At 48.5% G+C, this 24,969-nt stretch overlaps 1 protein-coding gene across 4 annotated transcripts in view; it reads left to right on the top strand.

Moving 5' to 3' along the window:
* The first annotated feature begins 5,521 nt into the window (after positions 1-5,521).
* Positions 5,522-24,969, top strand: part of LOC120498769 (serine protease inhibitor Kazal-type 5-like) — a 41,613-nt gene continuing 22,165 nt past the window's right edge. Inside the window, exon 1 of one of the 4 annotated variants that reach the window (XR_005626726.1) lies at positions 5,522-5,613. The gene's annotated coding sequence lies outside the window, so the exon portion shown is untranslated. Of the gene's footprint in view, positions 5,643-8,461; positions 8,574-24,969 lie in introns of those variants that run through there. The other 3 variants (XR_005626727.1, XR_005626728.1, XR_005626729.1) reach the window with 3 other exon arrangements.

The following is a 24,969-nucleotide window of genomic DNA, read 5'->3' as shown; positions in this document are numbered from 1 at the left end:
GCAGGTCTAGGGTAAAGTGTCCCTGCCCATGTCAGGGCGGTGGGCTGGATGATCTTTAGGGCCCCTTCCAACTCAAACCATTCTGTGTCTGACCCTTTCCCTCAGGTGAGTTTCAAGGGATGATTTCTGAAACTGGCTCTTTAGAAAGCTGGCTGCAGTCCAGGTGAGCTCTGGGTGCATTGTCCTGGCTGCAGAGCTGCTGTGAGGAGCTGAAGGATTGGCAGGACATAGGGAAAAGACAGAGCCAAAGCCCTCCCAGACGTGAACAGCAAGGGCAGGAGATGGCAGAGAAGCTGCAGGAAGGGTTATCCCAATGGTACAGAAGGTAAAAAACATTCACCATGAGGGTGGACAAACACTGCTGCTGGACCAAAATAAGGCTGTGGAGTCTTTATACTTGCAGAGGTTCATAACAAGACTGAATGAACTGATATTTTCCACAAAAGCTTTCAGAAACCAGCAGAGAAGCAACAGCCCCTCTGTGGTCCTTGGTAACCCAATCTACAGGACTAGGAGAATTTCACATTTCCCCATAATTTCTTGAAAGCATTTTGTCAAAGTTTTTGTCAAGCTTTTGTAATATTTTCCACCACTTTGTAAGCCAGTTGATCAACAAAACCAAATATACTGCAAATGACTTTCATCATAACCCCAGAAATATTTGGCACTTCTAGCTACTCCCGTGAGTTCCATTGGCAGCACTAATGGCTATTGATAAATGATTTGCTGGCCCAGAAATAGGAAAAACAGTATTATACTTCTGATTTAGATGAAACATATGGCTAGAGGACGCTGAAGCTCTTTGGACCAGCTCATTGTGCCATTTTGGACAAATAGAGGCGATGAGATTTTTCCAGTGGAGAGCTCTCAGCCTGCTTAGCTCCACAGGAAAAAATGCCTATTAAAAAAATTGGAAAGGTGAGGATAGGAAAAGAAACTAATACAAATTATGAAATAAAGCTTTAATTTCTGACAACATTTCTTCTTCCTGTGGTCTATAGAGAGATTTTAAAATGAGCAGTGGGCTTTTTCACAGACTGATAGAAAAGAGATTTTGGGAGGAAAGGGAAAACAAGTAGCAGACACGAGACAGAGCTGGGGATAACATTGCTGGACTCTGATTCTGAACATAAATCTCAGCAGGGATGGGAAACACTGAGCCTGTTTCCAATGGTGGCTCTTCCTCAGAGCTGTGCTGCCACGAGGCACTGTGAGATCCACGTTATTTCACGAGTCCATTCATAAATGTGCACTTCATTCTTGGCCAGCTTTGTCCCTAGCAGCATCTCGTGTTGCTGCTGGGGGCTTTAACCCCAACAAACGTGTGCTCGTTAGTCGCGGGTATCTGCTCTGGCTGGGAAAATCAATATTCCCTGACCCCGCCTGTGCGTCAGCACGCTGCACACCTGTCCCAGCCCAAGCTCCCCAGAGCTGATAAACGATGGCCAAACACTGCTGATAAACTTTAGCTAAGAGCTATTGACCCCTGGGTCGGCCCGAGATTAGATACAGCCCAATTAACACTTGCTCCTTCTCCTAATGACTCCTCAGGCTCAGAGGCTGAAAGTTTCCTGCAGCTAAAGCAGGGGCACTGGGATGTTTGGATGGCTGATGGCTGAGGTTTATTGCCCCCACAAAACTGCTGTGTTTTGAGCGCCAAGAGGTGCTCCCAGGACACGGATACAGGATGCTGGGGGAAGAATTCAGGGTATAAGAGCATCAGCACCTGCAGCCCTGCTGTGAAAAGCGACGCTGCGGGAATTGTTGGCACTTCTCTGTGCTTTCAGCCTCGGTCAATGGCCTTGATTAAAGAAGGAGTTTGTCTTTGATTTAGGGAGCCTTTGAACATAGTGGCTAAACATTTCTTTTCCATCAAGGGTTCCCTTTGATTTCTGCATGTAGTCAGCTCCCTGTATCCCTCGGTGAGTTTTGCACTTGAATTGCTTCCCTAATAAATGTGACATTATTTTTGATGCCTTGTATGTTTCCAGCCTGGTTGCGAGAGCGAGGTGCTTTGCTGTGAAGGCACTGTCTTCAGCCCATCAGGGATATGAGGAGCAGTCCTTTTGCTCTGGTAACAGAAATGAAAAAATCCACTGCTGAACCTCCTTTTCCCCAAGCAGCTTTTAAATTGGGTTTTTTCCTTCTACAAGAGGAAGTGGCTGCCAAAGCCCATAGCTGCTGCCTGCAGTATGCTTTTCCTTCTTATCCTTATTCATCCCTGCCAAGATCCTCTTTTCTTCATTCCTCCCCATTTTCTGAGCTTCTGGAAGTCCCTGGCTCCCAGTTTCAAGCCCCACTTACCAAGAAACTTGGTTTTCCAGTTAAAAAAAAAACAGCTGAGGTTCTCTTCTCATGTTATGCTGTAGTTTCTGTAGGAAATACTTGGGGACGTTGCATCTTGTATTTTTCCCTCTGTGTATTTTGGAGGAAGGAATCTAGCCTGCTTCCAAGCTCAAGGCAGCCTCGCAGTGCCTGCTCTTGGGGCATCTCTCTCCCAGTGCTGAGGTGTTTGCCAGGAGCAGATGGTGAGGGGTGTGCTGGAGGCAGCTGATGATGCTGCATCTGCCTGTTTAGCTGAGACATCCCTGAGCTTTGTGCTCTGCTGCTCCTCTGCTCAGGATGAACCTCAGGGCTGCTGGTAGCCAGGTCCTGCTGTCCCTGAGGATCCTCCAGGATTGCACTGGGGGTGATCAGAGACTCCTGGGGCTGGACACTCCCTGTGGAGCAAGGGAGGGAGGGGCACAAGAGCCCCAATTCCTCTCTGTGTGCTGTCCCCCTCACCGTGTCAGCCTCTTGACAGCTGGGGTTCAGACCCAGAGACCTCTCCCCAGTCATCTCCATCATGGATCAAGCACAAACGCAGCTGACATGAGTCCCCTTTACTCCAGAAGCTGCAGTTCCACCTGCTGGGACTCATTTTTGTGTTTTGTGCCCTGCTGACATTCATGTCCTTTCACTGGGTCTGGCATTTTGGTGGTTAGGAGCAGCCTTTCTCACTGGATCCAGGCTCTGCCATTCCCAGGATCCTATAAATTCAGCTTTCAGCCATACAGAGCCCTGGGAATTTTATGGACGTGGAACAAAGATGCATAAATGATAATTAAAACCTCTGCAGAAACACTCAGTTACGGCCAGAAGCATAAGTCATAAATAATTATCATGATGGCCAGCTTTGCATTATGATGATGTATTATTATTACTAGAACTAATGTTATGAGACTGAGAAAGTCAGCACTGGACTGGGGAAGTAAAACACTTGGAGGAGGTCTCTGGATTCTTCCTGAGAACAGGGCAATGGACTAAATGACCCTGTGCTTTCAGGGATATTGCTTTTATGCTGTTCCATTAGATTAATATTTAAATGGGGCGTTAAAACATTGATGACACCTAAGAGCTTTGCTGCCTGTGCATTATTGGGATGTAGGTCTTGCTCTGTCTGGAGCTCCAGGATTGCCCACACACGTGGACCAAGGAGCCTGTGGTGTTTTACCACATTAGTGCACTTAACATCACCTCTGTGCATTCCCTGATGAAAAGCACAGGAAGCATTTTCAAACAAAATTGTCTGACATCCCTCAAACTTCCAAAGGTGAGTGTGGGTCAGGTGAGGCCAGAGGAGCCTTGGAGGGAGCTGGGAACCAGGTGAGAGGCTCCCTGCTGTCCCTCACGCCCAGCTCAGCCTGTCGAGGGGTCACCCCTTGCCCACCCTCGCTGACACCAGGGTCTCCCACAGCCCCACCAGCAGGGTAACCTTGTGCCAGGTGTCACAACAGCTCCCTGCCATCCCCCTGACAGTTCCCAGGAGTGGCACTGCACGAGGAGCTCTGCTGTTCTCTCTGCTGGGCTCAGAAGGCGGCTGGGAAACTCAAGCCACCCCAAAGGAGCCTGTTGGTAAATGACATTATTTGGAAGAGGCTTAAGAACCATTTGCGGTTTCTAAGCTGTGATTCATGATCATCTGGGTCTGGTTTGTGATCTTTGAATGCTTTTGACTGGTGACTCTGTTGCAAATTCCCGAGGGCACTGGTGGAGCTTGTTGCTTCTTGCCACTCTCTGGACTTCAAAACACTCAAGGCTCTGACAAAAGTAAATCCTAGCTCTCTTCTGAGGACTCAGGCAGATTTTTGCCATGCAGATCCCACCCTGGCTGGAGAGGAACTGTAGGCACCAGCCTCAGTGTGACCCACAATCCCCTCCTGTCCCATCTTCCTTGGTGGCTGCTGCATGCAGCATCCTGTTGGGAAGAGCCCCCAGCTGCTCTGTCCCTCCCTGGACCCCTGCTGAACCCCCCCATTTTGTCAGTGTTTCACTCACAGGGGGCACAGCAGGGAGAGGGCACTGATGGGCCAGCATTGGGACTGGGAGGCTCCAGCTCCCACTGAACCACACAGAGCCCCTTTCCTGGTTCTGTAGGAAATACTCAGTCCAATATCCCTGGTTCCTGCTTGGGGATTATATATGGGCTGGTGAATCCAGCAAATTGTGGGACCAGTGGCTGAAAGCAGCCTGTGACAGAGTGGGGAAGGCTTGTCACTTGAGTGACATCTTCTTAGGATGTGGGTCACGTTTCCACTTCTTAGAGAAGAAATTTGAATAAAAGATTTGGTGCCCCCCCACCCCCTCCGGAAGAAGAACAGCTGCTAAAGGCTGTTAATGTTAAAACCCTCAATTAGGAAGAACACTAAGGAACTACACAGGAAGCCAGAAAGCTGCTCTGTAGCTAAAATAACTTCTGTGAGGTGCTGTGATAACAGAGTGAGACCGGAGGATAAATTGCCAGAGTGACAGTGCCTTCCTGCCTTCGAGGATGGTCCCTGCTGTGGGAAGGGTCAGGACCCTGCCAGGGAGTGGGAATAGCCCAGTGTGCCCAAAACTGGGACTGATCCTCTTGGCAGAACCTCCTTGCACAGCAGGGTCAGGCTGTCAGGAGCAAACCCTACAGAGAAACTAAAGGGAACTTCAGCATCACATCCAAGTGCTCTACTCTTTCCCACACATGCTGGGAAACTGGGTTGGTTTTTTTTTATGCAGGCATGGGAAAAGAGAGTGACTTCAGGGTGGTTGGTACAGACCCTACAACTGGTGCTCAGGGGAAGCTGAGCTCTTCCAGGCACAGAGAGCAAGGCTGAGCAGGAGCAGGCTGGAAAGGAATTGGCTCCATCTGGGCCAAATTCTGATCAGAGGAGGTGGGGAGGAGGAGGAGAGGACTTTCAGGAAGACAACCAATTTTTCTCCTTGGAAATAAAAAGCTTCTGGCATCACCTGCTGCTTATCTTGTTGCAGTGACATCTAGTTTCTTCCCAGGACTAAAGAGCACAACCCTGACTGCAATAGGAGCTTAATTGCTATTAATCCTGTTAATTGAATTTGCTTCTCCTGTGCCACTTTAACACTCTGACTGAAGGAGGGAAATTGAAAACAAGGAGACAGGGAAACAAGCTCAGCTGACCTAAGGCATGTGACTCCTCCTGGTACCATAAATATGTGCCCCCTCCACATTTAGGGGGATGCTGGATGGTCTGGAGAGCCAGCAGTGGGATTGCTTTGGGAAGTGCATCAGGAAGAAGTGGATCCTGGTGTAATTGGCTTTGAGGGATTTGCAGGCTGAATGTGAATTCTTAAATTAAGTTGATTTTCAGGTAATAATGAGACTTGGGGTAGTAGGGGACTAAGCATACTCTCAGGCATTGCCCTGCTTTTGTAGGGCTTTATTTGAAATCTGGTGTGTGATTGATGATAGTTTATTTGGTTTTAAAGCCACGTATTTGGGAGGGGTGTCAACCAAGCTGATTTTTTTTCTAGGTGGCTCCTGCCCAGGGTGGCCCTTTCTCAGATGGCTCAGGGGCACAAGCTTTTGTGTCAGAGCTGCCTCTGCATCTGCTCCTGGGCAGAGAGGAGTTTGTTGTGTGCCAGCTTTTTGGGCAGCCCTGCTGTGCTGGCTCTTGCAGGGGTTCCTGTGCTCACCAACAACTCTCCCAGCAGAATCAGAGTGGGCTCTTGAAAAACACTTCATTCTTATTTGGATTTGTTGTGCTCCGGGTAAGGAAGGGTTCTTGAGAAGGGGTGTTTCAGGCAATGAGTTCCATTCCCTTGTATTTGTGTGGATTTTCTCTCTAACTTGAATTTTGTTTTGCAAACTGGTTTAAGTATCTGTCCTAGTGAATCCTTGGGCCTTTCTCTTCTCAAATACGAAGAAGGTTAATGTACTGTTGGTCAAGATCTTGGTGGCCAGTTAATGGAAAAGCAAATTTGGGCTTGAGACAGGCTTGGCAAGTAGTTTTCTTGTGGAGGGGGATTCCATCTTCTAATGACTTTTATCAAAAAGAAGAGCAAGGTAAATGCTTTTAAGTCTGAAAACATGCTGGAGAATCCACCCATCTGTTAAGAAGCTTCTTGTGGTGAATGTTAAGAGTCTGCTGAGCTTCGTGGCTTTGTCTCATATTTTGATTCTGGTCTGAGCTCAGCTGCAAAGGTTGCCTGGAGGAGTTCACAGGAGTTTTGTGAGGGTGTTGCATCCTTGTGGGGTCAAGGTAAACCCCGTAATTGTCATTTAAGGTATTTTGAGTTTGTGGACATGTCATGCAATTGCAGGATCCAAATGCACATCTGATCACGGTGTTTGAATAGGGTGGGGTGGTCTCCCTGCTCAGTTCCAGGGTGTTTCTGAGCAGCTTGGGCTCCTTCGTGCCACAAAACAGGTGGTAAGTTCAGGAGTGGAAGAGCGATGTCAATGCTCAAGAAAGGTACAAAAACCAGAGTTTTCAGTGGAGGAAGAAGACAAGGCACATTCAGAAATTGTTTCTTGTGACAAGGCACACTCAGAAATTGTTTCTTGTCATTTTTCAGAGCTGGTGTCTGCCTTTTCCTTCTTTCCTTGGTGAACAATATCAGCATGTGATGTCAAATCCCGTGGTATGTTGCAGGCTGTGGACAAACATTGGCTCATCCAGCAGCTCAGAGTCTGTCCCACACAACCACATGGGGAAGGGGAAGGATCTGATGGGCAGACAAGAATATCGTGTAGAAAATCGGCTGCTTTTTGGGGTCTGGCTGGCATGGGGGCTGGAACTGACGAGCTGGGAGGTTGCTTGGGGACCCCGGTGGGAGGGATGGGACGGGGACCAGGTGACAGCAGGTGGCACTGTCTGCTGTGAGCCAGCCCCGAGCTGTCCCTGCTCCTTGGGGCATTCCTGTGGGAGCAGCCACAGCTCTGCTTCCCCTCCCTGGAGCCCGTGTTGGAGGTGCAGATGTGACACCCTCTGCGGAGGTGGAAAAATCTCCTTTTTCGAGGTGCTGCTGTGACTTGAGGTCTGTGCTTAGCAATTAATTCAAGGCATGTTCTGAATACCTGTTTAAAACAGTACATATAGTGGTTCTTGATGCTAAGAAAAGCTTTCCCTCGGGATGGTACTTCTATTCCAGATCCAGCAAGGCTTCTACCCCCGCTGCCTCTAATAACTGCAGTTAGAGAATTGCATTTCATCTGCCTGAAATTCTCCTGCCACTTCAGCGAGCCGCTGGACTGATTTCAGCTCTGTCCAGTATTGATCTGGCATTGCAGAGCTTTGTTTAAAGGTTGCCCCTCTCCATCCAAAAGGCTTTGGGATTCCTACATTTTCACAGGGTTTAGTGAGCACTGTGGAACCGCGGGGCGAGTGGTAATGAGTAATTGCCAGCAGTTAGTGCTGAGCCCCAGCCACTGGAAATTATGAGAAAAATGAACCAGTGCCTCCCTGTGAGCCCTGCAATTGTGGGCTTTCCCTGCCACCGGGGCAGGAGTCCCACCCTGGGTCAGTGGTGTTGCAAAAGCAGAGAGGTCACATGCTCTGAGGAACCCTGGGGACAGAAATTGCTGAAGTGAAAGGGAGCTGGGAGCAGCACCCCAGCCCTGCCTGGCCTGTCCCACGGCGTCACAGGAGGAGCAGGAGCACTCCTGCAGCTCAGGTCCCTTCTCCCAGCCAGCAGTGACATTGCTGAAAAGGTTTAATAAATGCAGCCACCACAGATGGTGGGCTCTGCTGCTCAGCCCCTGTGCATGTGTGCCCCCTGTTCTCCCTCTGCACAGCGTGCTGTCCCAGGGCTGTCGGGATCAGGGTGTTTCCTTCCCCTCTCCTGAGCCCTCCTGGCTGCTGGGGGAGGGAGGAGTGCTCATGGGCTCATGCCTTCAACAAATAAATAGTCATTTCAGGTGATAAAACACTATTTTTATTTTTTTTTCTGGTTGCACCTCAGAGGTACACACATTATGGACTTGGTGAACGTGCGTGCTGTGCTTTTTGTTGGCAGTGTCTGAGTGAGTCCTGGCTGATGCAGAGGATGGCTGAGGGGGAGCGTCACTCCCAGTGACACGTGTCCCATCCTGAGCCAGCTGCCACCACGCTGGTGTGACACCTGCTGACTTCCTGCAGTTTCCCAGTTGAAGGCCAGCTCCCTTCCCAGCTCTCTGTCTGTACCAAAGCCTCAGAGGTTTGTAGGGTTCCCCAAACCAAGCTTTGCCTGAGCTGGAGGAAATAAGGGCCATTTAAAGTGCAGAATGAGCTGGGATGTTCTGCCCCAGTTTTTAGCAGAAGGTAAGCACTGCCAGTAGCTCATGCTGTGTTTTGGCTGGCTGTCTGCCTGTGGTCACATCAAAGCTTGTCCCCTTACTCTGGAACCATCCATGCTGAGCTCTGTCTCTTATTGCAAGATGTGGGACTTGTCTGGCTTATTAAAAACACTTACTGTGTGTGTGTCCCTGGCTCTCCAGCTGGTCCTGGTTGCTGTGTCAGTGGCCTCCTCTGTCTCTCCTGTCTCAGACAATTTTTCTTCCAGGTCATTGACTCATGATGAACAGAAAATGCTCCAAAAGCTGAATCATGTGGGGCATGGAGGAAGCCAAAGTTTCTTGATTTAGATGCTGTGATTCCTGCAGCCTTTCCTGTGTCTGAGGTGCACCTGTCCATCCCTCTGATGGCCCCAGCCTGGGGCTGGGAGTCAAGTGCAGACAGCCCTGGGAGAGGCACTTAACTCTCTCCTTCTCATTGATGGGCAAACAGATAAAAATAACGATGCTCATCTCCTTTGGAGGGCAGTGAGAGGATTAATTGGTTAATGTTTGTGAAGTGCTTTGAAGTTGAAATAGGGCAGATTGATGCTAACCTGGATTGCAAAAGCTCTGATGTGTCATAAGGAGGCAAAGGCTGTGCTGAGGAGGCACTGGAAGCTTTAAAACCCCTGTCCTTCAGGTGTCAAGCATCTCCCAGGCTGATCTGGTCAAAACCAGGGATTAGGGACGATGGCAATTGCAACAAAGGCCTTTTCCTCCCCATTAGGCCTGGGCCAGCCCTGCTCCCAGGACATGGAGCAGTGGGGTATGGAGCAGCTCTCGCCGGCAGCGGCGCGTCCTGCCCGGCCCGGGGACAGAGCTGTGTGGCAAGAAGGGCTGGCACGTTTGGTGACGAGTGAAATCTGGTTCCGGGTTCAGCACTGGGGAAACCAGAGCCGAGTGGGGTTGAGCAAGACGGGCTTCTCCCGGGGAGGAGCAGGGCAAGCTGCGCACCCACAGCAAGAATGTGTTTGGTGCCCTGGGCCCAAGCCACGGCGCGTGGGGGCGGCCCTGCCGGAGCTGTGTTTAGCCTGGGTGTGTGTCCACCCACTGCAGCTTGCTCAACAGGCTGCAGGAGGAGGCCATGCTCACTTGGCTGCTCGTGGAGCCTGGTGAGGGTTCCCAAGAGCAGTGGGATGGCCCAGGGAAGAGGGAGCTTGCATGGGGTAGACAATGTTCTGGGTCTGGGGGAGAGCGCTCCTGGGGTTTGTGTCAGTCCTCTACATTGTCCAGGTGCTGCAGGGCATCCACAGTGGAAGGGGGAGTCAAAACCTACTTTATCTTTTCCTGGAGTAGTGGACAGAGCAAGGCTTTGTCCTGCAGCATGAGCAATGACAGAACCCCGCAGCAGAGCTGGCTGTCACACCCAGTGCTGTCCTGAATGACACCAGACTTGAAACTTTCTTTTTGTGAGGACAGATACTGTGCAGGTGGATCAGCATTCACCTGCCACCTCTTATGGACCCTGTGGTCTCGCTCCCAGGGCACAAAGTTGCTGGGTGCAGAACTGTGCAAGTCAGCCCTCTGTCATCCCATTTCTCTGCTCTCCATGGTCCCTGGCAGGCAGACCACCTCCACACTGCTCCTGGCTTGGTGCCACTTGTGATTCAGGGAGAAGTGGGGATGGTGCTGGCCTTGGGGTGAGCAAGGTTGTGGTGGCAGTAAATGTGGAGGCAGAGTGAGCAGTGAGCTGTGGGTGAGCCTGGCTCCAGACCAGCAGCAGGAGCCGTGCCCGGCATGGGTTGGTCACTTGTGTGCATCCACATCAGTTTCAGCAAAGACTCTTGGTAGAAGGGATTCCCCTTCTCTGTACCTCACGGAATTGGCTTTCCCAAGCTTTGGGGCCAGCACGTGCTGCTGGGATGGGTGAACTTGTAAACCTGCAATGGGCATTTGGAGCAAAGCAAGGGGAGAGCAGACCCAGGGCCACCTGGCCCTGTGGCACCCAGGGCTGAGCTGCAGCCCTGCATGCCCTGGGGACAGCCAGACCCTCCTGCAGCAGCCAGGCTTTGGCAAGCAGATCAAGGGATTTGAGTGGGAGGGGATGAACAGCCTCCCAGGGAGGAGCTGCCTGGCGGGGAGGGCTGGGGGGCAAGGTGGAGTCCGGAGGAGGATGCAGGTATCTTTCACTTTCATGGGCTCCTCCTGGCACTGCCAGCCAAGAGGCAGCACCTGGTCCTTCCAGGGAGCCTCCTGCTGTCCCTTCCTGCCTGGCAGAGCAGGTGGGACTGCTCTGCCTGTGGCATGTGTCTGCTTGGTGGTTACCCGTGGTGGCTCTGCCCCGTTCCTTTCCCCTGGGAAGGATCAAACTGCTGCTGCAGCCTTGTCATCCAAATGCCTTTGAGTGGGGAAGAGCCTGGGGACCTGTTTTACAAGGGTCAAACAGATGTAAATAGCTTTTCTACAAAGATTTCTGCTCCATTTCCCCCATCCCAAATGCTCTAACAGCCCCTGAGGACGTTTCTCTTTGCTTTGGTTACTGTACCCCGCTGAGTACTCAGCCCACACAGCCAGTTTTGGGCTCTCCAAGGTTTCTTGAAGAAAGCAGCCAAATGTTTGTTTTGTGGACACCCTTCTAATGCATATGGGTTTTCCAAGGAACAGCCAAAGGCAGGGGGGAGGGAGGAACCAAGAAGAACTCTTCATCTGGGTTGACTCATGCATCTTGCTTCAGCTGGGTTTATTATTCATCATGTACCCATTACTGCCTGGGGCCTGCTTAGCTCCATGCTCAAGTAAAGGGGTTTTTTTCTGCTTAAACCACATCACTGAAGTGCTGCTGAGCACTTGTTTGCTGTTGCCATAAGTGCCTTCACTCCAAAGCTCTGGGACAAGGCAGGAGACAACGAACTTCTTCCTTTTCTGTAGAAAATGGATTTGTTTATGGGCAGCCCTACACCACCCAGCCTGAAGAAACTTTCTTTCCAGCAGGAAAACTGTCATGCTGAGTTAAATGGCATGCAAATGTGATGGTCTCATTTGTGTGTTTTTGTAACAACAGCTGCAAGCAAAGGGTAAGACAGGGAGGTTGAGTTTTGCCTCCAAGGCCTCTTGTCCTGAGCACTGGTTGGATGAAGGATGATTAAAGGCAAAACTAATCTTGTTTGAAAATGAGGATTTCCCATGGAATGACAAAACTCTGCTTTCTAGTGCTGTTCTCTAGTGTAAGTGTGCTCACTTGTGTGGGCACTGGGTTCCCTCTGTAGCCCCCAGACCCACCTGCTCTGGAGGTCCATGGTGCCAGGGACAGCAGTGCTGTCCAAGGAGGTGCTGCCATTAAGGCAGACCCACTATGCCTACTTGGAGAAAAATCACCAGGACCACTACCTGGGCATTATTTTTGGTGTTGGAAGTTCCTGTGGAAGCAAAATCCAGTGATGAATTGAACAGTCAGAGAGGATGGTCTTGGGAAGGGTGGGAAGGGGGAGAAAGGAATTCCCAGGCCAAAAAGTATAATTCTAATAGTTCAGCTTCACAACAGCAGGTCGTGTGTCACTGCTTCCCTGGAGGTCTCAAATCCTATCATACTGAAAGCTTCCTGTTACAGAAACCATGGTGAATGAGGAGGGATGGAACTCTCAGCTGCAGCTGGGTGAAATGGCAGTGCATTGTGAGCTCTCCCAAACCTTGAGCTGTTATCATGGAGCTCATCAGATGAGTGTAAAAAGATGATGGGGACAGTGAACTGAATCCCAGCTTCAGCTCCAGGCTGAGAAAAGAGAACCTTAGCTTAAAAACTGGCTTGTTTGGTGGCCACTGGCAAATCTCTCCTTTTTCTGTATCCCAACTGATCAAAACCAGACACTGCTCCAGGTCAGCCTCTTCAGGCTATGGGAAAATTGGTTCAGTTGGTGTAAAGCCTCTGGGAATTGATGACCAGATGCCCAAATGTCACATCTTTGTGTGCCCTGGGAAGGGCAGCACCAGGGGCTCTGGGTGCAGTTTGGTTTGAAGCTGAGCAGACAGCACCTCCCCAGCCAGATGTTAGTGTGGCAGGGTGGCTTAATTCCCAAGGTAAGTCCTAAACCAGAAGGAAGACAGTGATAAAACCATGTTTTGAGGGATGTGAGGTCCTGGGCTAGGACAGAGCAGCCTGCTGATAAAGGACATGCTCCTTGTTTTCTTGCCACTAAAATCTTCATCCCTTGCTTGCCGAGTGTGCCCTGTTGTCTACAACACAAATGACCCAGTTTGAATGGACTACTTAAACCTTTGAGCTATGATGATGAAACATTCAAAAAATATAAAATTTGAGACCATGAAAAGCATCTTTTTATTTAGTTTCACTTAATTTGTGGAGTGCTGGGGTTAAAAGTGAAAAATGAAACTCATGATAGAGAAGCCAAGTTCATGGATGTCCTGAAGTTATTCAGGCATCTTGAGAGTTCTTTATCCAGGGCAGGGGCAAGACCTTCCCACATCCCTTTGTTTCTTGCAAGTTTTTTTGTGCTTTTGAGAGCTGTCTTTAGTCTTATCTTATTAATCCTGTTTGGTGCAGTGGTGCCACGGGAGCCACAGCCGCTGGCGCGAGGAGCTCTCAGTCTAATTTGGAACAAGATGTAACAAGGGAGCACAACCCGGAGTGGGAGGCACAGGGTGTAATGAGATCCCAGGTTTGATAGCCTCTGTGTTGCTCAACATGATGTGCTTGGGCACCTTGTTTGCAGACTTGGGTCCCTTTTATAAGTTTTGGGGAAAAATATCAACCCAAAGATCAAGATCAATATGTGGAGAGTAAGTGTTGGTTCCAGCTGTGCCTGAACTATTGATTTTAACTTCTAAAGCATTATCATAAGTGATTGATGAGGTAGTAATTGTGGAGATGGATTAGCCCAGAATAGGTTTGGTTGTGTGTTTTGTTTTTTTTTTCTCCTTGCACAAAGGGTTCAGTGGTGCTGCCTGAGGAGAAAAGTTACAAAAAGAAAACTTCAGAGAGTGCTGGTGCTGTTGAAGCAGTAACACCACATGATACAACACTGAGTAAGAGCAGCCAAAGTAGGGAACTACAGCTCGGGGTAAATTTAAAGGTGAGGAGGGCAATGCACTGGTTTTAATGGGAACATGGGGAGTTATTAAAGGAAGGATGAGGGATCAGCAAGGATGGAGCTCATCAGCTGCCTTTAAAATGTAGGATGTGGGAAAACTGGGGGAAATGTGCTGGCATCTATCCCAGGCTGTTCTGATTTATTTTTAAGTGAGGAATCTATCATTGTGAGATGTAAAGACATACAGCAGCTGTTCTCTGGGCAGGGATGTGAAAGTCCTTGGACATCCTGGGAGCCAAGTGAAAGTGAATCTTCCCTCTCTCACTCCCTATTTCTCCAGAGTAGAAGTTGATCAGCTCCTCCCTGCCAAAAGTGAGGTGCCAAGTCTCTCCCATCGATTTATTCCTTTTATCATTAGCTTCCCTCTGTCCTTGCAGCATAATCTGGTTCAAAAAGTCTGCAATTACCCTGGTGCTGGGGCTTTGGCATTGGGATTTGGTGACTCATGTAGTTCCTGAGCCCAAGGCAGCCTCCAAGCCAAAGAACCTTGTTAGCTTGGCCTGTGTTAATCTGGGAGCAGGGGTGGCTTTGGGAGCTGGGTTGCTCTGTTGTATGAGCTTCTTTGAGCTTCTTCAACTCACAAAGCATCTGAAGGTGGGAGGAGGAGGAGTAAAGGATCCTTTGTTAGAAGAACTGGCACAAGGGGGTGTGATGGGCTTTGGGGTCAGATCTGAGTATTTCTTCCCAATCTTGGCGCAAGGATGAAGCTGGAGCTCAGAAAAAAAGCAAATTGTGTGGTTGTTGGTTGGCTACAGAGAGAAGGGGCTTTGTGGGGAGAAGAGACCATTGCTGGCTGTGCTTTGGCTCTCAGGTAATGGTCCAAAAGCAGCTCCTGTGGATGTCAGGGTTCAGCTCTCCCAGGCACCAGGAAAAGGGATTATTTCTACCACACATAAAAAGATTGCAGAGTTTGGCATCTGCTTTAAGGTTCCCGCTGCCAGGCTTAGTAAAGAGGCTTAGGAGAGCTCAAACCAGAGAAATAAATCTGCTACACCTCTTATCAAAAATAATGGATAGCAGGCTTCAAAGGAAGAGGAACAGTCTTTGTTTTGTAGCCTACTTATGTGTCCGGCCTGATTCTCACCCTTTGCACTGGTGTAAGAGTCAGTGTGGAAAACAAACAGAGCTGATATGTCTAGGAATAGACCTGGTGAGTGGGTGGGACACCTCGGGTGCTGGGGAGGCTCTTCAAAGAGGAAAGGCTGTCTCCACCTGGGCTGGGGCTCACAGGATTGCACGCGGCTGCCTGAGGGGGATTTTTATGGAGCAATCGTGCTAATTAGCAAGCACAAGTTTTTCCACGTACCAAACATTGTCGAGGGCAGTAACTCAGCCCCGTGCTTGTTGTTGTAGTGAGTGTTGGGCAGGAGTGTCTTGGGAATTTGTCTCATCCCAAGTGGGGGGAGCCCATCAAAGTGTCCTCGAGCTGCTGATGTTGGCTTGCCACCCTGAAACAAAGGGCTGATGAAATAGTATTAGCCAAGCTGGTCGCTAATGAGGGCAAAAGAACATCTGGAGTCAGGTTTTGTTTATAGCTCTTTGTTTTGTCATTGTTAGGGAGACAGAAGAGGAAGTGTCACTCATAGTATAAATCACGACATCCAAACAAAGGGCTGACATCTGGGTGTGATTTTGGATTTCATGTCCTTGGAATCTCCTGAGGCTTAAAGCCCAAAATTTTAGCCTAAGAAGTTGGCAATCCACCCTGTGTTCAAAAGATTAATGTCACTTCAGGACAGGGACAAAGAGGAAGTCTAGAACTCTAGACCAGAGCTGGCATGTGCTGAGACCTGAAAATGCTCACTTCAACTCTGGGAGCCAGCCCCAGCTTGGAATAACTTGGAATAACCCATACCTGGGTCCATGGTTGGCTGTGGGTGTTGAGGGGAACAAACAGGGCAAGCACAAAGTAAATCCTCCTGTGATAAAGTTTTGTGTGGTTCAGAGCCTTGTCAGCCAGAGGCTGCATCTCCATCATCATGTTTAATAGCCACTGATGGACCTGTCCATGAATTTGTTTAATTGACTTTTGACTCTCTTGAGGTGTTTGGCACTCACAACATCCTGGGGCGATGAGTTCCACAATGCAATTACGTCTTGTGGGGAGGGGAAAAAAAAACTTCCCTTTGTTTGTTTAAATCTACTATACGATAATTTATTTAGTATCCATTAATTCTAGTGCTGAACACAGCTACTCTTTATTTTCTGTGGGTTCCTCCTCATTTTGTGGACAGTCATGAGCATATTCCCTCTATAGCCTGTTTTCTACCGTGGGAGTTGCTGTGAGTTTAGACAAAAGCCATTCCCATTTCTGCTCCTCTGTGGCCAGGAGAGGTGTTCCCTGTACCCTTTTCCCTCTCTAAATCCCTGTTATGATGATGATGAGGAAGGCCACAGTGCCACAACTGTGCCCCTGGGCAGCCCAGCAATCGTGAGGCAGCATGATAGAAATAATTTGTTTTATCCTTTCCATGTTTCCGAACAGTTCCTATCGGGTGCTAAACCCTCCTGATTGCTCCTCAGCAATGATGTGACATTTATTTGTGACCTTAGCCAGAGAACTCCTTAATACACCCCTGACAGTGATGGTTACTGTGGAGTTGTAATGTGCAGGTAGAGCACAGCAAGCTTTTCTCCTCTCTCTCCATTTTTCAACTGAAAATTTTTCTGCTGCTTTATTGTCCAGCCACTGTGTCCTGAGTGGCTTGTGGTTTTCTCTCAGTTGACTCGAAGCTTTGAACTCTCTTGTTTCATTCAATTTGTCCCTTTGCTAATTGCCTTTTCGTAGTAATTTACAAAAAGCTGAGCTGCAGAGATGCCTGTCAGGTCTCACCTCCACTGGGAGAGCTGACCTCTTATTACTGCTTCCATTTTTAACCATTTTTAACTCAAAGAAACTCTCTCTTCACTTGATGGCACCTTACTTTCTTGTAACTGGCTCATTAGAAAGAGAAGTTCATGGTGTCAAGCAGTGCCCACCTACCCACACTTCAGAGGACTCAGAGGGGCTGATGAGGCAGGACTTGTCTCCCAGAAACCTGGGATGAGTCTTGCCCAGTCTGTCACTTCTCTGTGTGCTTTGTTACCCTGTTTTTATGAGCTTTCCTCCCTTTCCCCCAAAGTGCTCTAAGGAGCCTGAGCTGGGTGATTGCACATTTGAGCACCTTCAGTGCTGCTGGGAGGGGGATTTAATCCCTGACTGGCTCTGTGTTATCAGGATTTATCAGCTTATTGTGAATAAGTTAATTTAGCTTTTCTGCTCTGCTGTTATCTTCCTTGGAGGCTCCCTTAGCCCTGTGATCAAGGACTCTTCAATGTGTTTTGTTATTACTGCTGTGGCTTGGAAAACTCTTCTCAGTCTTTGGAGTATTTTGGCACAGTTGTAACTTTAGATTTTAGACTTGGTTTTTACATTTTTGTTATTTGGACAGTGCTTCTCCTTAGTCTCATTTTACTGTTAATTGTCTCACTTTAAGCACACTAGCATTTATTCTGATTTTTTTTTCCCTTAAGCAATACACGTTTACTCTAATGACTTCTTCAAATGGTCTTCCCACCTCCTGGGTGTGTTTTTCCTTAAGGGTTTTTCCTTTTTAATTTTCTTTGAACAAGTGCCTGTGTGCTTAGGCAGCACCCTCTTCAAGCTAACTCACAGTAGCAGGTTTTCAAGGCTGCCCTCAAGATTTGTCAGTTTTAAGGTGCAAAGAGCCCTTGGCCATACACTTGAAATCAAATCTGCTGGTTCCTGGTGCTGTTCAGGATGTGCTGAAGAGGCTCTTGTGCCAGAGGTCATAAATTACTGCTGGAGGGAGCAGTAACTTTCCATTTTCAATGTAAACATGTTCCCTCCTGTCAGTGATCCCATCTGCACAGGGAGAGGGACATCTCCTGTTTGTTTGTCTCTGCTTATATCCATCACAGCCTCACTCGTCTCCCTCAAGGTTTGGCTGTTGTTGGCCTGTTCTGGGTGGGTGGAGGATGGAATAATTAGAATGTCTGGCCATGGGACTGCAATCCTAACAGCATCAACTATTTGTTGATACAGTTATCTTGGCTGAGCTCTTTGATGAGCTCTCCTCAGTGCCCAGCTCCTCCGCCTGCCCAGCCCACTCTCATTCCTGTTGGATTTGTACCCACTCATTACCATGTTCTGCTGCTTATCTTCCCCCCACCAGGTTTCCAAGGTGCTGGTTATGTTAATAGCCCCATCTGAAACCAGGGCACTGCTGTTCACTCCCCTGCCCTTTTGGGTAGAAATGCACACCTGGTGTCCTGTGCTGTTCCCTCTCTGCAGCCCTGGCAGGGCTGTCAGCTGGGCCTGCAGCCCTGCTGTTCCCCCCTGACTGTTTTTGGCTTCTCTCCTATCCTTTTCTTCAAGGATACTAAATTTTCATGACTTCTCCACTGGAGACTGAATTTTCCCAAGCCACATGTCTTGTCAAACAGTTGGCTTTCCCACAATATTTAGTTTAAAAGACTTTATGCATCAGTAGCCTTGGTCTGTTTTCATTTGAATTTAATATTTGTATCTTTACTGTGCAGGTCCTACCTATTCAAGCCTGTCCTCAGGGTACTACACTCTGCACCTTGGGGTAACCCTGGAATTCATTATATGGCACTTGGGGAAGCATTTCTGAGCATTTTATTGAGTTGGTCCTGGCCTCAAGCTGAATCTTGCCTTCAAGATTGTTCTCTCCATCCTGCTTTGATGGTGACCTACATAAACCTCACCAGGAGCTGCTCCCCAGCTCAGAGAAGTGAGAGTTGAGAGATCACCACATCAGCATTCAGCACACACTGATGTTTTGGTCCTCAGTTGTCTGTTCCCATTGCACTGAGTAGGATGTTGGGAAAAGGCCTTTGGATGCCCACTCAATGGGGAAAGACTGAGTAAATTATTCCCTTGGGCACTGCCATAATCATGTGCAAATACTTAGATTTGTTTCTTTTTGCACCTTTTCAAGGCTGTTGCATCTTGAGGGGTCCCACAAATCTCCAGTGAGAAGCTGCAGGGGTGTCTTCATCCCTGAGCAGGACTTAACTGTTTGTCCCTTTGCTCAGTGCAAGGTGAATTCATGTCCTGTTACTTAGGGATTCAAAATCCTCTCCATTACATTCTTAACACAAATTCATGATCCCTTGTGTAGAATGTGCTGTCATTTCTGGGTAATTCCACTAAATCACATAGTCTAAGCATCCCACACATAGCTGAAACATAGCCCCATGGAATGAAAATGTTTAAATGAAAATGCTTATTTTTGTGTGTGTCTGGGATATTGAAGTGATGTGCAGTTGCTGTTACAGTGATTTGCATCATTTAAGTGAGGTATTTTGGGTTTATGTGAAATGTGGACAACTCAAGAATGAAGCAAAGCATCTTATTTTGCCTGAAAAATAATTTAACTCCCCTCAAGTCTTTGGGTTTTTCTGGGATTTTTTTTTTTCTGGAACTGATAATGATTAGAAAGTGAATCTTAGCACCACTATAACCATGGTGCAGTGTATACATGTTTGCTTAGGAGAAAATATTAGAACAGAGGTTGCCCAGGCTTTTTTAGTGAGTATGAGAGACATATTATTTGTTTGTTATTCATTAATTCTCCAGTCTGAAGATATGCTAATTATCTTAGATGTCAGTCTGATCTGCAAGAGGGCATCTTCAAAAGCATGTGAGAAAAGGGCACATGCATATGGTAATTTTTGATTCATTATTTGATTCAATATCTTGAAAACAAATAATAAATTCCATTTAACTCCTTGCTTTTGTAAACCTGGTGATGGGCATAGCACTTAGGGTGGGTTTTAAAGCTGCAGCCAGAGGATTCTTTAGAATTAGTTCTTGTTTTGCTCAGAGCAGTAATTTTTTTTCCTCCCTTTTTGAACCTCCTCTTTCAGCTTGTTGGTTGATTTCTTTGGTGCTGCCCAGGGAAGCTGCAATTCCTTAAAGGAAAACCAAACCAAAACCCAACCAAACCTCAGTAACTGCATTACACAGCTGATGGGAACTGCTGTTCTTTGTTGCTGTTCACAAACCATGGAGCTGCTGTCCAGACGTTCCCAGACTCAGTTTTGGAGCAGAAAGCCACTGGATGAAATGGTCTTGGCACGACATTCAGGCTAGACTGAAGACAGACTGAAAATCTGTGGGTGCCCTGGGCTGACCCAGGCACTGTTAAATGGTCACCCCTTGTTTCCAGCCTGGCATCACCTCTGGATCCTGTTATTCCCCTGCCAGATGGAGGAGCCCATTAGCTGTGATAGGCCAATCAAACAGCTCTAATTGATCTAGTGATGTGGTTACTGGTGATGACAAGGAGATGAACTTGATGACCCGGGAGGTCCTTTCCACTTGTGTGCTCCATGGAGGCTAATGCCAGAGTGAATCACGAGTGTTTCTGTCCTGTTCATCTTTGGAACCAGGCCCCATGGCATCTCCAGCTGTGCTGGGCAAGGCTGAGTGTGTCCCCTAAAATCAGCACTCCAGCCAACAGCACATGGACCAAGCATGTCCATGATGGATGCAAGACAAAAATAGCATTTGGGCCCTGGGTGTTGTTTGCTGTGTCTAATCCTGAGCCAGTGACAGGAGGACAGACCTGGGCAGGCAATAACTCAGCCAAGGATGAGCCTCTGCAGTGAAGGAGGGACAGGCAGCAGCAGGGATGAAGTGAGTGTGCAACAGCTTTAGGAAAAAAAGGGCTCTGCAAACATCTAACTTGCTACAAGCAAGGACTGGAGGAAAGGAAGGGAGAATTCCTGAGGTAGCAGCTTGGTCTCTGCTCCTTATCCCCAGGGCTGTCTGTCACTAGATCAGTGCTGCAAAGGGGAGGTCTCTCTTTTAATTTTTTAAATTTATTTTGCTCACGCTGTTTGTGGAGTGTGCTCTCATTTGTACAGATGTGCTCATGTGCAACAGCTGGTGTGTAGCATCGTCAACTCCCTGAAAAGCTACAAATAAAAGCTTTATGCAAATTTCCTCAATCCTATTCAGAAGGCTCTGTTCCTGCAGCTGAAATGTTGCATTATGGCTTTATTTTCAGTCATGCAAATTTCCTCAATCCTATTCAGAAGGCTCTGCAGCTGAAGTGTTGCATTATGGCTTTATTTTCAGTTGAGAAACAAAGGCTAAATGCAATCTCATCCCTGGAAGGGACCACAGACTGGCAGGTTGCAATGGTCCACCAGGAGAGACTATTTTGTGATTCTTGTAGTGTTTTGGACAAACACCTGGAGTATGTTCAGCCAGAACATTAGATGCTTTAGGACAAATTGAACATCAATAGGAGCTGGGTACCCCTGCTGCCTATTTGAAATTTTATTGGTTTGACCAGTCTGCCAGGCACTACCTGGTGATGAAAAGAGTTGGACCATAATCTAGACATTCCTTTAAAAAATGGGAATAGCACCAATTCAGGTCTTTCCTGTCCTTGTTTCAGCCCTAGGATGCTGTTGCCTGCCATGTATCACTCCTGGTATCCAATTTCCAAATCAGTCAGTGCTGGTGGACATGGTGACTCTCACTGGTCATCAATCATTTGTTAGCTGGTCTCCACCATTTTCCTGGTGATTCAGCTGCAATGGAAAATGGAATGTGTATTGGATACGGGTGCTCAGACTACTGTGCTGTGGGAAATTATTTTTAAATGCAAGCAAAAAGCCACAGGTAGCTAAATGTACCTAGGGAAACCTCGGGACTTCCCAGGGTGAGCGCATTCCTGCTGCAGGATGAGAGCTCTGTGTCACCAGTGTCATGTTTGTGTGCAGGGGCAGCTGTCCTGGCTGCAATCTGTCATGGTGTCCTTGTGCTGCTGCCAGAAAGGGCCTGGCAAACACTCCCTCGTGAGCACAGGGATTATTAGCTCAGTAGTGAGTGTACCAGCTGAAAACCAGAACAAACCTGCAGGAGCTGGGTGACTGCAGACACGTCCTCTGGGGTGCTGCACTGCAGCACGGGGGAGCAGATTCCAGGTCCATGTTTGCATGAAACTTGGTTTTGGTGTGCGAGTGAGGACTGAATGGAGGTGCTTTAAGGGCATTAGACCTCAAGTGACTCCCCAAAATACTGATGCATTTCTGGTGATTTCTCTCTGCAGCATCAAGGGCTGTGCCATTACCTTTGATAAGGCTGAACTGCTCCTTCAGCAGCCAGAGTTATGCTATTGAATGTGCTGATGCTGTTTGGAAAAATGCCTCCCATCCATGAAAAAATGTGTTTAAAGCTTTTTACATCTTGTGTGAAAAAGGAACAACTGTCCTCTTTCCCAGGTACTGCTGCATCACCAGCACAATGGAGAAAGGTTGTACAGTGACTGAAGAGTGGTAGTTTTGGGTGCCTTTAACAGATTCTGCAGGTTTTAAATTAAAAATAGGGTCTTTGGACCGAATACAAATAGTTTAGTTCTATGCCCACCCCTAAATTTGAGGGATATGGAAGGAGACACATCATAGAATGGTTTGGATTGGAAAGGACCTTGAATAGGATCCAGTTCCAACCCTGCCATGGGCAGGGACACCTTCCCCTATCCCAGGTTGCTCCAAGCCCCTTCTAAGCTGGTCTTGGACACTTCCAGGGATGGGGCAGCCACAGCTCCTCTGGGCACCTGTGCCAGGGCTTTGCCACTCTTATAGTGAAGTTTCTTCCTAATAGCTGACCCAAACTTTCCCTATTTCAGTGTAAAGCCATTCCTCCTTTGTCCCATCACTGCATGCCCTTGTAAAAAGTCTCTCTACAGCTCTCTTACAGCCCCCCTTTAGGTACTGGAAGATCTAATCTATGGAAAATCCATACTTCTCACACAAACATATTCAACTTTCAGTTGCTGTTGCTTTTTTTTTCCCCGCCCCGTGAGAAAAGTTGATAGCTTTCTTTGGAAACTCTCCCTTTTGGCTGGCAGCTCCAGTCACAATCCATGGCAGCAGATGCCTCAAGTTCATGGCACTGTGGTTTTCTCTCACGTCCTGAAATGCCTTATTCTCAGTTACCTTCTACAGGGCAAGGGAATTTGGGATCTCACCTTGCTGTGAGCTCTCCTGGAGGAGCAGCTGGAGCTTTGGGGGATCCCATGGGTGGCTCAGGGCACCAGCCACGGGGCTGGCTGTGGGATGGGGCAGAGATCAGAGTTTCACAGAGCAATTAGGAGAGTGGGGCGTGGTGATACTTCAATCTGAGAGCAGCCACCACCCACACGGGGCATGTTTTTGGCCTCCTGCTGTCACTGCAGCCATGGGTGCTGGCACTTAGGCCACCACACCCCTCGGCCAATTCCGGCACTATGGAGCCTTTGCCGCTGATAGAACATAAATAATAATTGTGCAGAGGGGAGCACACTGTGTTCTTGTGGCTGTGTTCAGGTGGGGTGGGTGAGTGTGAGGGTTGTTGGGGGGCTCAGCCCTCACTGAGGAGGGCAGGTGGTTGGGACCCCTCACTGGAGCAGCACTTGGAGGGTCCAGTGGCTGCACAGGATGGGGCAGAGCTACACGAGTGCAATCCTCAGAGCTCTCCCCTCCCTGTCCACAGGAAAATGATCTCAGGACGCATTTTTCTTCCTCTGCTGAAATTCTGCTGTTTCAGTAGCCTAGTGACAGTCATTGTCTTTCATTTCCATGTGTGAGTTGAATCCAGAGTCAGAAAAATTTCTGCTTTGTTCCCAAACAATAGGGCTGTGTTGTTTTGCATGACGGCTCTGGCTTTTCAGCCGGTGTGCTCTGCTGTGCCTTTTGCTGTGGTCCTGCCTGGTGCTCAGCAGAGGCTGGAGAATCCCCACAGTGAATCCTGGCAGTTGTGCAACGCTTCACACAGAGTAAAACTCCTTTCTAACCCCTGCAGGCGATCGGTTTACACCCTGAATGATGAGATTTTGATTGCCCTTATCTAAGCTACAAATACTGTAGGGGAGGTGGAATCGGCTGGCTCTGGGAAGGACAATCACAGCACAGCTCTTGGTGGCCTTGGAGGCTCCCAGTGCTGGGCAGCTCCAGGGGATGTCGTGGTGCTTTGCCATGGGAAGTCCTTTCAGTGTGCAGATGTTACTTGCTGAGGCCCTGTAGATCAAACCCCAGCTCCTGCCATCTCCAGCCTGGCAATTTTCAATGAGCAAAACCCGCCCAGGAGAGTGTTGACAGCAGGAATGGCAGCTGCTTCCTCAGAGTCGGCAGGGAGAGCCTGTTGCCTCAATGCTGGATCTCCCTCTGAATGCAGAGAGCAGTTCCAGCATCCCCAGCCCCACATGGCATCAGTTGCAGCTTGGGGAGCAGCTCTGCTCTCCCAGCAAGCTCAGTTTCCCAGGGCAGCTTTATTCTTCTGTGAACAAAAGCTGTTGAGCTGCAGGGAAGCTCCTGGCTGGAAGGTGGGTCCTTTCCACAGCCACACTGAGAATGAGGGGTGGAATGAGACTGGATTGTGTGTTGAACACTCAGATGCATCTCTCCTCTGGGTTCCTCTGTCTTATATTTCACATCTAGAAGAAAAGTACATTCAAAAAATTCAATCCAGCATTAAGCCAGAGCTGCTTGTGCTCCTCAGCCCGATTGGATGGAAGAACTGATAAGTTAATCAGTTTTCAAGGTCGGGAGGGATCAATAGGACCAGTCAGGCTGGTGTGCTGTGCAAATCAGACCCCAGACACAGCAGTGGTTCCTGGAGCAGGCCTGCCTGGGGGATAGCAGAGCTGTTTTTCCTTGTGGGAGGATCTCTTGCACTGCAGGCATAAGCTCCAGTATAAGACCAGGGATGAATAGACTGAATTAGGTGTGACCCAGAGGATAATGCAGCATTCTGCATCTTAATGTATCCATCTGTGAAATGCAAATAATAATAGGGGAACCCTGCAGGGATTCATTAGTCCTTTGAAGATGGCATGTGTTACATGCTATTATTGTGATCTTCCGAAGTTGGCCTCATCCCTGTCTTTTGGACCTACACCTCTCACTGTTGCTCACTTCCTGATTCATTTCCCCCTCCTCCCTGGCACTGTCAGGCCAAATCAGCAGTGGCAAAGGCCTGTCCAGGCCACTCAGCCACATGTCATGGTGCCTCATGGCCTGGGAAGGGTGGCAAAACGAGGTTCATGCTCTGGTTCCAGCACAGGGGGCTGGAAATTGCTGCCATGGCTTTGCAGGTGTGACAAGGACACCCAGGAGCTTTCTGTGCTGGAGAGTGTCCAAGGGACATGTGGTCAGTCCGTAACCCAAGATGCTTCTTGTGAGTTTCAGATCAGAGTTAGAAAGGTGGATTTGGGTGGGAAAGGAAACCTGGTGACAGGGAAGGGTGTGACTTATGAGACACTGGGTCCAGAGGAGCTTGCAGCAGATGCTGGATTCAGGGAAAATTCTTAAATG

Source organism: Passer montanus, unplaced genomic scaffold, assembly GCF_014805655.1.
Source record: "Passer montanus isolate IOZ18808 unplaced genomic scaffold, ASM1480565v1 scaffold15, whole genome shotgun sequence".
Lineage (NCBI taxonomy): Eukaryota > Metazoa > Chordata > Aves > Passeriformes > Passeridae > Passer > Passer montanus.
The sequence above is the reverse complement of the archived record's forward strand: the minus strand, read 5'-3'. Positions and strand labels throughout refer to the sequence as shown.